Consider the following 12,100-nt stretch of genomic DNA (forward strand, 5'->3'; position numbering starts at 1 on the left):
GCAAGACTAATTATTAGTTTTGATTAAAAATAGCCAGACAGCTGACGGTTTACGATGATGATATTCGAGCTTGTCTCAAAAACATGTTTTTTGGATAGATTCCGAAGGTACCCGCTCACGTCGGATTATCTGTCATCTGTAACATGTCACAAAAGCAGACAGTGGACTACTTCGTGCAAATGCTTCTAAGTGAGTATTTTTCTTCATATACATCATGGAAAACGTATTGGCAAATAGAATGTCTGATGATAATTACATAAACAGAATATCAAACTTTAATCTTTTAACCCTTAACTGATATCATGGATATAAAATGAAATACTAATAAAACGTAGGTATTAATAAGAAAAATAAGTTTTATATTAATGCTATGTTATCAGAAACCAATAGTACGAAAATATATTCAACATAGAAATCGGAAAAAGCCGAGTCATTCGTTAAAAACAAACAAAGCTAGAAGAAAGGCTAATATATGGAGCATCGAAAATAGTTTCACATTCCGCCAAGTTATAAATATCACCAGGACAAAATTTAGCTGACATCTAACCTACTTTACGAAACACCTTGAAAAACACGAAATCGCGGAGAAATGTACACAATAAATAATCTGATGCGCTCTGCTACCTAATGACGATACAGCCCGGTGTCGGGTCGCGGTTTAAGGGATGTTTTTCTCTATGTTCGCCGCGCACAATCCCAATGAGTTCGCTACTCCACCCGCCTCTTTCGACCTCCTGTTTATCACTCTGCTCCTGACGGATAATCTTCTTGTCTTGCTCCCGTACTTACACTCGCGTATACTCTTCCTCCTGTGTCCTTTCATCGTACGCGCACCAACTCCACCCCACCGAGTTCGGAGCTCGTCGCGTCGCACCGCACCTTCTACGATCTCGGCAACAGACGCTGTGCGATCGTTCCAACCCAGGGAAACTACCATTGAAAGTTAGCGCTCGGCAATAAGGAGAAAACAAGAAGGACATAACGATCCACCGGTAGAAAATGAGCGGTGTATCCCTCCGCTCTTGAAAAGTCAGAAATGATTGGCGCCGCTGAGGAAAGGAGACTGTCGGAGCTTTTCTTGAAATAGGGTACATTGTCCAACAATCCGGCTTCCTTTTGTTACTGATCGACGAACAAAGTCTTACGCTCCGCATCCCAAGGCGTGTTTCTTTAACCCTTTAATCAGCCTGTTCTTTCCTCTCAATTGATTAACTCTTTTTTCAATAGGAGACAAGTTTACTGATATTATTCTTAAAAAAGACATCTTTTAATAATTAAACCTAAAATATTTCTTTCTTAATATAAGTTATTTCTACAGTAAAAAAATGAATAAAAACTTGCATTTTCTATACATATATGTGTATTAATACCTTATAGAATAATTATTGTTTAGAATATTTTCCTCATAATAAATTAGTTATATATTTTTTTGTAATAAATTAGACTGAATAGCTTGCATCTTGTTCAAAAACATACGCTTGAAGTATCTATTTTCCAGCTACAGTTACTAACTATGCAGTAGTCTTACTTTTTTACTGCTCTTAAAATATGTTGTCTGATAACACAATGTGCTTTACTACTTATCAGTAGATATAGAATAGGTTTTCAGAAATTTTATGTCCGATAACGCGACATATTTTTCTTATAATACAGATATGAAACACATTTAATCGGCCGTCACATTCCGTTATTTTTTTCTGAAGAACATTTTTATTATTGCTTTTTTATGAATTAACTATAACACACCCTTTACACGACTAAAGAAATAAAAACATCCAGAAAAATATATCACTTATTACACGAAAAATACTTTTATTATTTAAAAACATTGAAGAAATCCGAATGATTTCTTTAATTAAGAAAAACACGAAATTTAACTTAAAACAAATCATTCAAAATAATTAATTTATGCAAGTGGCTGGAGTTTGCATAATATGTGTATGATGTACTTCAGTTAAAAATAATAAACGGTATATCATTGGAGAGAATCACCGATTAAATATCCGCATGATCAAATTTTCCCTACCACTTGAATGTTCATTCCCATCAGATTTCCCGCTGGTTTTCACACATTGACCGAGCACATTAAATATGTACATGGCATGAAAAACGTGTTTCCGATAAAGTTAAAGCACAGAATTGAAACGAAACAAGAAGCGTAGGAATCACGGTCAAAATCAAATTAATTAACGCTACGGTTTGCATTCAGCAAACATCGTGAAATTGTTATCAAATTTATACAGAACAACGACCTGGTGCTGTAAAACACCAATTTGCATATACATGCGAAAATGCACACATACGAGAACGCATCCACGCGCAAAATCTTGCGCAAAGACTTATAGCTTATATGTCAATGTTTTAAAATTATCGATATTTTATATTATACATGCATACGCAGTAGAGTAGAATGGTACAACTTCGAACATAATATAATTCTAAATAAGATTTAAAATCAATTTTTTAAGTTTTAATTCAATTTTTTCTTGTTTATATTCTTCAGCTATTCTCCATATTTATGTTCTTCAGTATATCCTTCATATAATGAGAGAATTACAAAACTTGAAAATTGGATTCAAATTTTATTTTGTTCAGAATTGTATTATGTTCACAATTATATTTACTCTATTTATAATCTCTCTATTGATATTTAATGACAGATGTTTCTGGGACAAAGTATGCATATTATATGTATACTGATATTTTTGATCAATGACAACTCATCACATATGTCTATGATATTTCAATACAAAGGCGAAGAGCTGTAACAGAAATCCATACTTTTGAATCACCAAGAATGATCTACGTGTAATATAATATTATTGAAAATAAACAAATGATGTTACTTGGTGAAATAATATATTCCGACAGAACCGACAGTACGTTGTCTATGTTTGTAATACAAATATAATAGTAAATAATATCTCATGTCTCTAACATTTTTTTAAGAATAAATTAAAGGTATTCTGTGCATTAACAACAAGTTTTATACCTTTGATATACATAGTTCAAAAACTATCCATTATTGAGCCTTGTATCTATGAGATTTTTTTTTGTTCACCACATCATAAACTATATGTGAAAACTAACTCATTTTATCAGGAGTCCAATTTTTATGTAATTAATGCGAGGTCTTTCCATTCATTAAAAAATACTATTTACGAGGCAAAATTTATTTTCGATGTACGTAGATTCATCATGCTAAAGGAGATTAAAATTCGCGATGAGTCCACTATGTCGTCTCTTTGTTAGTTGTAAAACGTCTCGAAGTAAATAGTATAAAATAGATTAGAAGAATTAATAAATCACATTTGAACAATATATTTGATCAATTGGCCAGTGCAATTAATTAATTCTTTCTCCGTCCGAATTTCGAAGCAATTTCTAGCATCGGACATGAAACTTTAAAATTAGGTTATCGCGGACATATAATACACGGACATATTTATGATATTAAATAGAAGCGCATGTGTATATGTGTTTGCTTGTTACATTTTGAAACAACGCGTCTTAAATTTCCAATAAACAGAAATATTTTACATTATATTAGCATCTTACCAAGCAATAATATCTGATTTCGAAGCTAGAAGCGGTTTCCTTTGCAGTTAAATATCGAGTAATGCTGATATGAATTTCAGAACAGAATTACACGTGTGAAGATTTCCATATTTAAAGTTATCGATCATATTATTCTCAATTAAAGAGTTACATCCCCTCCCACCTGACAAGATCTAAAATAAAATCAAGACTTTTTTTAAGTCATTCATTCTACTGCATACAATTTTAATTTCTATTTGAGGAATATATATTATACAATATATTTAAACTACAAATATTTTTCAAGTAATAAAGATTTTTATATAAAAATCGTTTTTTCCGTATAAAATATAAATCAATTCTACGCTGTAGTTGACTAAAAAAAAATCTTAAATTCATACTTATTTTAGAGTGTGCGCATATATTTTATAAACCAAATAATTATTTATTATACGAATGTTACTTTTATAGACTTCGAGGCTGAAATTAATCAGTAGCAATAAAAAACTGGTATTATCAATGAAATGACTATACTTCTCCTACAGAAAGAACTGTATGTGCGATCGTCGACCTATAAAGCAACGTAACATTGAATTGCGCCCGCGAGATCGTCATAAAAACGATAGTCATAAAAAAAGGACAAAAAATGAAAAACAGAGAGACAAACCATCAGTGTGCTTGTCTGAACATGGACAACATGTGCATCGAGCGGAACGAGGAGAGACGAAATATTTATTTATTTAACAATTCATAACTTTGTTAATAAATATATTTGCACGCGTCGCCATGTCTATATACTCGGTCGACGGCACGTAAAGCGAGTAATAACTTCCACGAACTCGGCTATTAATTACCTACTAATTACGGCCATGCTTATTTGCTTATCCGAGTGACTTGCTGTCCTCCCTCGAGATATGTATACGATCACGTGCACTAATAACACACCGATCATGCACTGATGAGTAACCATGTTACAGAAAACCTTTTACGTTTCATCGAGGACGAAGAGCTCGTACGAACTCTAACAGAATAAGATCTTCAAACGCACAAATGTTATAAAATACATTCCTCCATTTCTTCTTTACAGTAGATCTTTACAAATGCTGTTAATGTTCATCGTAAAAAAGAAACGAACATAATTTCATGTTTTATTCCATATACCTATATTACGAGAACGTCTTCCATAAAAAGGAAATGTGTCCATAAATCTACACGTTCATAAATGTGTACAGTCGAGATGAAAAAATTTATACGTAATTTATAAAGATTTATTCCTGCAAATACGTAAAAAATAAATTATTGAAGTGTGTTAACGTAATATATTAATTTTTTTCTTTCACACTTTGGATCTCTCAATTTTTTTTTTCTTAGGGTGTGAAATTTGAACGTGCAAATGATTTACGAATATTTATAAGCGTAGAATATTTATAATTAAAAATATTTCTAGTTTTTTCAATAGTTATATTAAATTGCATATAAAATGGACAAACTATTCAAGTAACACTTAAAACTTCAATGTAAACTATTCATGTGTAATTAATTCTTTAATTTGCTTTGAACTTGAGTTTTATATCATTTAAGTATTTTTGTAGTTGTTTATAAATAAATTATAAAAATTAATTAATGCCACGATTAAAAAACTTTTAACATCTAACAGAGTAAAAGAAAATTCTGTTGCAAAAAAGAATTAAATTGTAACAACTGTCATTGTACTGTTATACATTATTACGGATTCTTGAAGCACGAAAATTGGTGAGTATTCATTTTTCAGTTGATACCATCGATTTCAATTTTCATCAATATATATCTAACTAAAAATAAAACAATATATAACAATTCAATTTGACTATACCTCAAAATAAATATGAATAACTAGTTCATTTCCAAAAAAAAAATATAAACAACATTTATCTAACATGATGCGATATATGCGACCTGTATATGAATTTTATATCATAGATTTATAATACTCGCTACTTTTTACATCGTTATTAATTTTGAATCACTTTAAAGATTTCTTAAAATGTTATTTATATTGTATATAATAATAAGGGATAAAACAGCACAATAATAAAATAATTGTATCAAATATACAAGCAAATATATATACATATAAATATATTAATGCAAAATAATTTCTATAAAATTATTATTTAATAATAACTTTTTTTTACAATTATTAATACAATTACTATAGAGTACAATGACTACAGAGAGTACTGTCCGATCACATCATCGATATTACTACTGAAAATATGTACTGCAGGCAGTTTCTCAAAATAAATTTTATATTTAAAAATATTATATAAAAAATAAAAAAAGGATAAAATTGTGGAAAACATAAAACTAATTAATTTTAAAACTTTACAGTTGGCAACAAATTCAGGTTTTGATTTATTTCAAGTATATGTTGTTTAAATTTCAAACAATTTTATTATCTAATACGTGTGAGCAACATAAATTATTTGCACGTCAGTTAAGAAAATTCTGGAAAATTCTGTACGCGATGCGAGCGACTGGGATAAACTAACTAGTTTTAATTAGTTTTATAATTAGACAAGCAAATGAGAGATATGCAAACAAAGAGCGGCACTAGACATATTAACCGATAAATGGAATGCAACAAGTAATTCACTTACCAACCGATGCGTTAATTGCACTTACTCCATTCCTCTCTGCTTTGTATCCGAAAAGCTTTCTTTCTTCTCATCTGCTGTAGCTGAACACACTCTTTGTGTGTTCAGCTACACACACACACACACACACACACATACACACACACACACACACACACATACACACATATTTTTAATATACATCATCCTAACTTACAATTAATTCACTTCACACAGTTGCACTATCACTATCGAATATCATTTGAGAGGCACACCGTCGCGCTTAACCGACCAGAGTAAGAAAGATAGGTTAGGTTTTGTCGCGATCAAATTTTACAAAAAGATCGTGAACAAGCAAACGCAGGAAACGCGATCGCTTATTGTTAGTTTCGATACTTCCACATGCGATATTCACTTCCGACGGACTAAACGATGCGAAATCACTCACTTAAGAGTAAATTATCCGACAGAACGGTTCGTCACGATACGTGCGATTTCCGAGAAGAAACTAGCCGGTAGCCGCAACGTAAAACAAACGAAGCTCGAGCAGTAAGTACCACTTACAAAATCTTAGGGCTGTATTCATAGTCCGTTCTTTAAGACCGTTTTAAGCAAGGCTGAACATATTTAATTAAAATAGTTTTATAACACATTAAGTGCAATACAAGTAAATTTGTATTTTGTATTTCAGCCGAGCTGAAAGTATTATGTACTTTTTATTTAAATCGCAAGATTAAAAGTCTTTTGTATTTTGTAATTCAAATAATAAGATTGATTGTCAATCTTAGTATTTGAAAATACTAAGATTGACACTCAATAAAATACAATTGTCTACAAAATACAATTGTATTATGAATACTTTTTCAAATAAAAGCATTTCACATGCTCAGTCCTGGTCTTAAATAATGTCTTAATATGCTAATACTGTCTTCTGATTGACTTCAAAAACATCATAATACACAATAAAAATTCTTATATGATCTCAAATAAAATATTTTCATATATATTTTCATAAAATGACACTTTCAGTCGATAAAATTGTCATACTTATAAATATGGAGTACCACAGGTGTATCTTATACCGTGATGTAAAAATACAAAGTGTCATTGCGCATAATTTCGAATATAATTTTGAGGCGCAAGTATCTTATTAAATAACTAACAGAAGTAAAATTTCGTAGAAGTAAAAATGTCTTATTGGTGGTAAATTTCTAATAGCGGCTCTATAGACTTATAATATTTTGGACTAATTTCTTGATTGTTGATGGACTGCACATTCACGGGAATGAAACAATAAGCATTCATTATGTTTTATACTATCTCCCTTAAAATTTTGGAACATGTTCCAGTTAAGCTTTAATAGAGGAACGTTTAGGTATATATCACGCGGATTTTGAAAAGTTTGATATTAAAATAGATTGAAGTCGTAAAAAATAATATGTAACATTTAAATGCCAATGAGTGAAAGAGTTGAAATTAGTTATAGAATTTATCAACAAGATCAACAGGGATTACCCTCTCAGATTTCGTCAAGTTTAAGTGTATATTGTAATACTATACCTTTATTAACTGCAGTAAAAGTATTTGATACAATTAACATTTTCAAGAAAATCAAATTTGAAATTTTTAGTGCATAGTTTTTTAACATTTTTCGAGCTTATACAGACACTGTGGCTAGACGGATTCAATCAAGCTTCGTGTATTTACTATGATATTTATCATGTTTGTTGTTCCTCCAAACTTTAAAACTTTATAACTCCAATCCTTTGGCATCTGAACGTTACATATTATTTTTACGATGCCAAACTTTATATCTCATCAAACTTTTTGAAATCTGCATGATATATATTTGGATTTTTCCTTACAAAAAATTTAAACATACCTAAACGATATAATTTGTGCCAGAGAAAGAAATTCTATTCGATTTTATATGTCATATAAAATGGAAAAAAACAGAGAAAAATTGAAGCAAATTAGAAAAATTAGAAAAAATACATAAAATATATATTAAAATGTATTAGGTGTTGGAATTAATTCGTAGCGTTTTACAAGTGATAGGAAGTACTTTCATTAATGTATTTTTTAATGCTCATGTGAAATAAATAACATTCTTTCATTAAAAAACGCTACGAATTAATTCCAACACCTAATATATAAATATCGAGATCTCATCGTCCATTTTCATTTAATATTGAAAATAATACAAGTTTATCATAAAATTTGATATCGATAAATTGATAAATATTACAATAAATTTTATGATAATTTTCATTGGACTTTCTATCTCGTTACAATAATGATTTTCGAAAAATGAAAGAAAGCATACAAAAGATAATTAAGAAAATGATCCGAATCATACATGTCTTAAATTTAGTAATTAGAAATATTCATATTTTCTAGAATTCTCGGAAAAAATATTGTCTGAAATACTACAATCTGGATTAAAATTATTTTGCTTGCATTCTTAAATTAAAATTTTATTTTCTATATTTATATAAGATATAAAATAGAGACACAGAGAAAGAGAGTGTGAGTGAGTGAGTGAGTGAGTGAGTGAGTGAGAGAGAGATTTTATATTTGTTATAGAAAATATAAGAGCTATATTTTAATGCAGTTTTTACTTTCCAATTAATTAATTTGGTAACCCAGGATGAGGCTGCACAAATAGATGTGAGAATTCATCGTAGAGCGATCTAATAATAATTGAATTCAGTAATAATCCGAATAATTAATAAAGTTAATTTAAGTATCAGAATTATGACTTATTTGAATTATCTTATTATATTATTCGAGACTTCCAACAAATGCAAATTTAATTAATGAAGTTGCCTAAAGGAAACCGTTACGTCTTTACATTTCCTCTAATGATTCGCTGATTTTACTTGTTATACAACGTTCGTGATTTTTGCTAAATCGCAAGGAGTAATGAGACTCGGGAAGAAAAACGGAAACCGTAACATCGTACGATTAGAGACGTGATGATGTTCTCTTACACAGAGAGAACAGTAAACACACGTATGAGGATGGGCGAAAGAAAGAGAAAAAAAAAGAAGTAACACACAGTGATTGGCGAATGAACCCCGGGCTACGAACAGGCTACATAGAACGTTTGCAAAGTGCAACGGCGGAAGATATTTGAATTTCGTGGTGCAAACCAACGAACCGACTGGCCCGTACTGCCAGCCTCAGGCTTGATGGCTTATGTTAGCCGTAAACAAATTCTGCGGCATTGAATAAACCTAACGAAAACGTTTTAATCGCTGTAAACTTTCGAAGTTTGGTGAATAACTGAATTCCCTGAGCAAATAAACTCCGTCCAAATTTGGCAAAAATGTTTATCCAATATAGATTTTTGCTGACACTTCGATCATTGCAATTTTTGAATGAAAATATGCAATTGTTCTTTTTATCGAACTTTGTGTGTTTCTTTTAGAAAGCTTAAATCTAAACGGCTCATAATAGTATTGTTTTAATTTAGAAATATTTAAGACTTTTGCTTGATAAATCAATATTAGTTATCAGTTTTTTTAACATAATAGTCTTTTAATCCAATGTTATTCCATCGATAAATGTCAAATGTGTGCAGAACTGCAAAGCGGATTAAAGTTAGCTTACCTAATTTGCCAATAGCTCTGATTCAGCGGCTGCACCAATTTACCGCGCCTCTGCTAGCTTGTTGATTAATCAATCTGAAAATAAATCAAACTTTCAAGTGCCTGTGAAACCAATACAGATAATTTTAGTTTTGATTTGTGAATTGGTCCGAATATTGTGGAAAAACAAAATGTTGCTAAAATAAAAAGTTAGTTGCTTAAAAAAAAAATTATAAGATCAATTTATTAGAACAAATATTGAAGGGGGGGGGGGAATTATCAATTTTTTAACCATTAATTTAAATAAAAATTTAATAATAATAAAATGTTTTCAATTTTAGTACTAACAATCATGATTCTCATTATAAAAAATAAAAACTTCAAGAAAATTTTAACGAGACTTACTAAATTTATTTAATTTTTTGTGATCCACTAATTTTTATTTAATTTATTTTAATTATTTTATAAATTTACACTGAAAATGGCTTAGTATAAGTCGAAATATTACAATGTTTATTTAAAATCGTAATAAGTTAAAAATCCATGTTTAGTTTATGCTTATAAACCCTTTATTATTATGATTATTATTATTGTTATTTATTATTGATTTTTAATCCGTCCAATCCGTTTGATTTTTATTTTTAAAAAATTTTGATATTAAGAAATATATTATGTTTATCTTAAGTTTTAGCAGGATTTTTCAAGATTATCCTGGTCTATTCCGGGATAAAATAATCGCACCGTCCAAACCCAACTTTTCGTTGAAATATCCAGTCTAAATTTAAGATTGAAGTACATCGCTGAAATGATAGAATAATATTAGCGGACAGCTTTTCATCTTTCGTCGTGCTTTGATGCGTCTGTTACATTTCCTTCCATTTTTACTCGTGCCCCTTCTAACACCCGGACAGCTGCCATCTTTATAAACGCCAACATCAGACTGACCGCTATGGCTCGAAGAAGCCGTTTGTATTCTTGCATTTTTCTACTCGTTAGTCTTTGATATATTCTAGAGAGTAATAAAGGATGATACGAAGGATCGGCAGGACATAGAAAGACAGAAGATAGAGAGAAAAATAAATCGCTTTGGATGATAGTAAATAGCGAACTTGAAGTTATGTGAGATATTATAAAATGTCTCTTGTATTTGTCTTTTTGAATATTTCTTTGATATTCAAATATTCTTTTTTGAATATTTAAGAATTGATTTTTCGAATAAAATATTTCATATTTTAAATATACTGTTTTTTTTTATAAAATAAAGTATTAAAAATTACATGTTTTCTTAAACAATATTTTTGAAAAAAAAAATTAATTAAATATAAATTTATTTGATTATAAAATAAATGTGGAAAATAATATCTTAAACATTAATTGTAACTTTTATATGTAACAATTACGTAATTAATATTAATATTACATTATATTATTATAAACTAGTGCGTTATAATTACAAATTAATTAAACTTGAAACTTTATCAATACATTTAACCCAAATAAAACACAGTCCATGTCAAACACAGCCCAGAATTTCCAATCTTTTTTATAGTTATTAAAAATATAAAGTTTATATTAATAGGTAATAATATAAAGTAATAGTGTATTAATAATAATATAAAGATTTTATTTCAAGTGACAAACAAGCTAAATGAATTTGAAACATGTTTTATTTTCTCTGTTCTTCTTCATTTAAAAATATATAGTATTTCAAACTCCATGTAATAATAATCATATTATAATAATCAATGTAGTATATCTCGATGTAATAATTTATTCTTTTTTCTTTTGTGTCGAGCTCTTTGATATTAAGATCTACTATCAAGTTCCAAAATTACACGTCGACGTATAAAGTGATACGTACGGTATGTCATAGCACGCGAAGTATTAAGCTCTTTACACGTGAGTTGTCCTCTGATCAACGTTATCGTTGCAAGTTTCATTATTTTCAGTTACGAACGCATGGTACTCTTGAATGGCGTCATGATAACGCATCTCTCGAACACATAAATACGTGCGTATAGAGGTGGCTTGTATGTGTACAACATGTACGTGTGGGATCGCGTAAACGATGGCGACAAACGTTGCGTACGGCATTGACAAATTGTTCTGTTTGGTGTCATTGAACACGTTGGTTCGCGTCGCGAGTGCGGGTGGTCTTCTCTCGCATCGAAATGACGGAGTCGCGTGGAAAACAAACGAAATTGAGGGGTGGAGGAAAGGGGTAGATTTGCTGAGGCCGACTATGGAACCGTATAATTTTCCTCGCCAGCTTTCACGCGGTTTATTCTCTTGTATGTGGCGTACGAAGGCATAGGCACGCGAGAAAATTGCAAACGGACTAAGATGGATTGGGTT

General features: G+C 30.2%; 2 long non-coding RNA genes across 2 annotated transcripts in view; one reads left to right on the top strand and one right to left on the bottom strand.

The window, feature by feature from the left end:
- The window catches only part of LOC147907073 (uncharacterized), a 30,238-nt gene extending 25,131 nt beyond the window's left edge, over positions 1 to 5,107 (top strand). The window contains exon 2 of the long non-coding RNA XR_015547715.1: positions 99 to 5,107. This is a non-coding gene — a long non-coding RNA (uncharacterized LOC147907073). The remainder of the gene's footprint in view (positions 1 to 98) is intronic.
- LOC147907072 (uncharacterized) overlaps positions 1 to 12,100 on the bottom strand; it is a 296,973-nt gene that overhangs the window by 118,367 nt on the left and 166,506 nt on the right. Inside the window, exon 3 of the long non-coding RNA XR_015547687.1 lies at positions 9,768 to 9,841. This is a non-coding gene — a long non-coding RNA (uncharacterized LOC147907072). The remainder of the gene's footprint in view (positions 1 to 9,767; positions 9,842 to 12,100) is intronic.

This window comes from Acromyrmex echinatior, chromosome 16 (assembly GCF_024713525.1).
Source record: "Acromyrmex echinatior isolate Ae372 chromosome 16, ASM2471352v2, whole genome shotgun sequence".
Taxonomy (NCBI): domain Eukaryota; kingdom Metazoa; phylum Arthropoda; class Insecta; order Hymenoptera; family Formicidae; genus Acromyrmex; species Acromyrmex echinatior.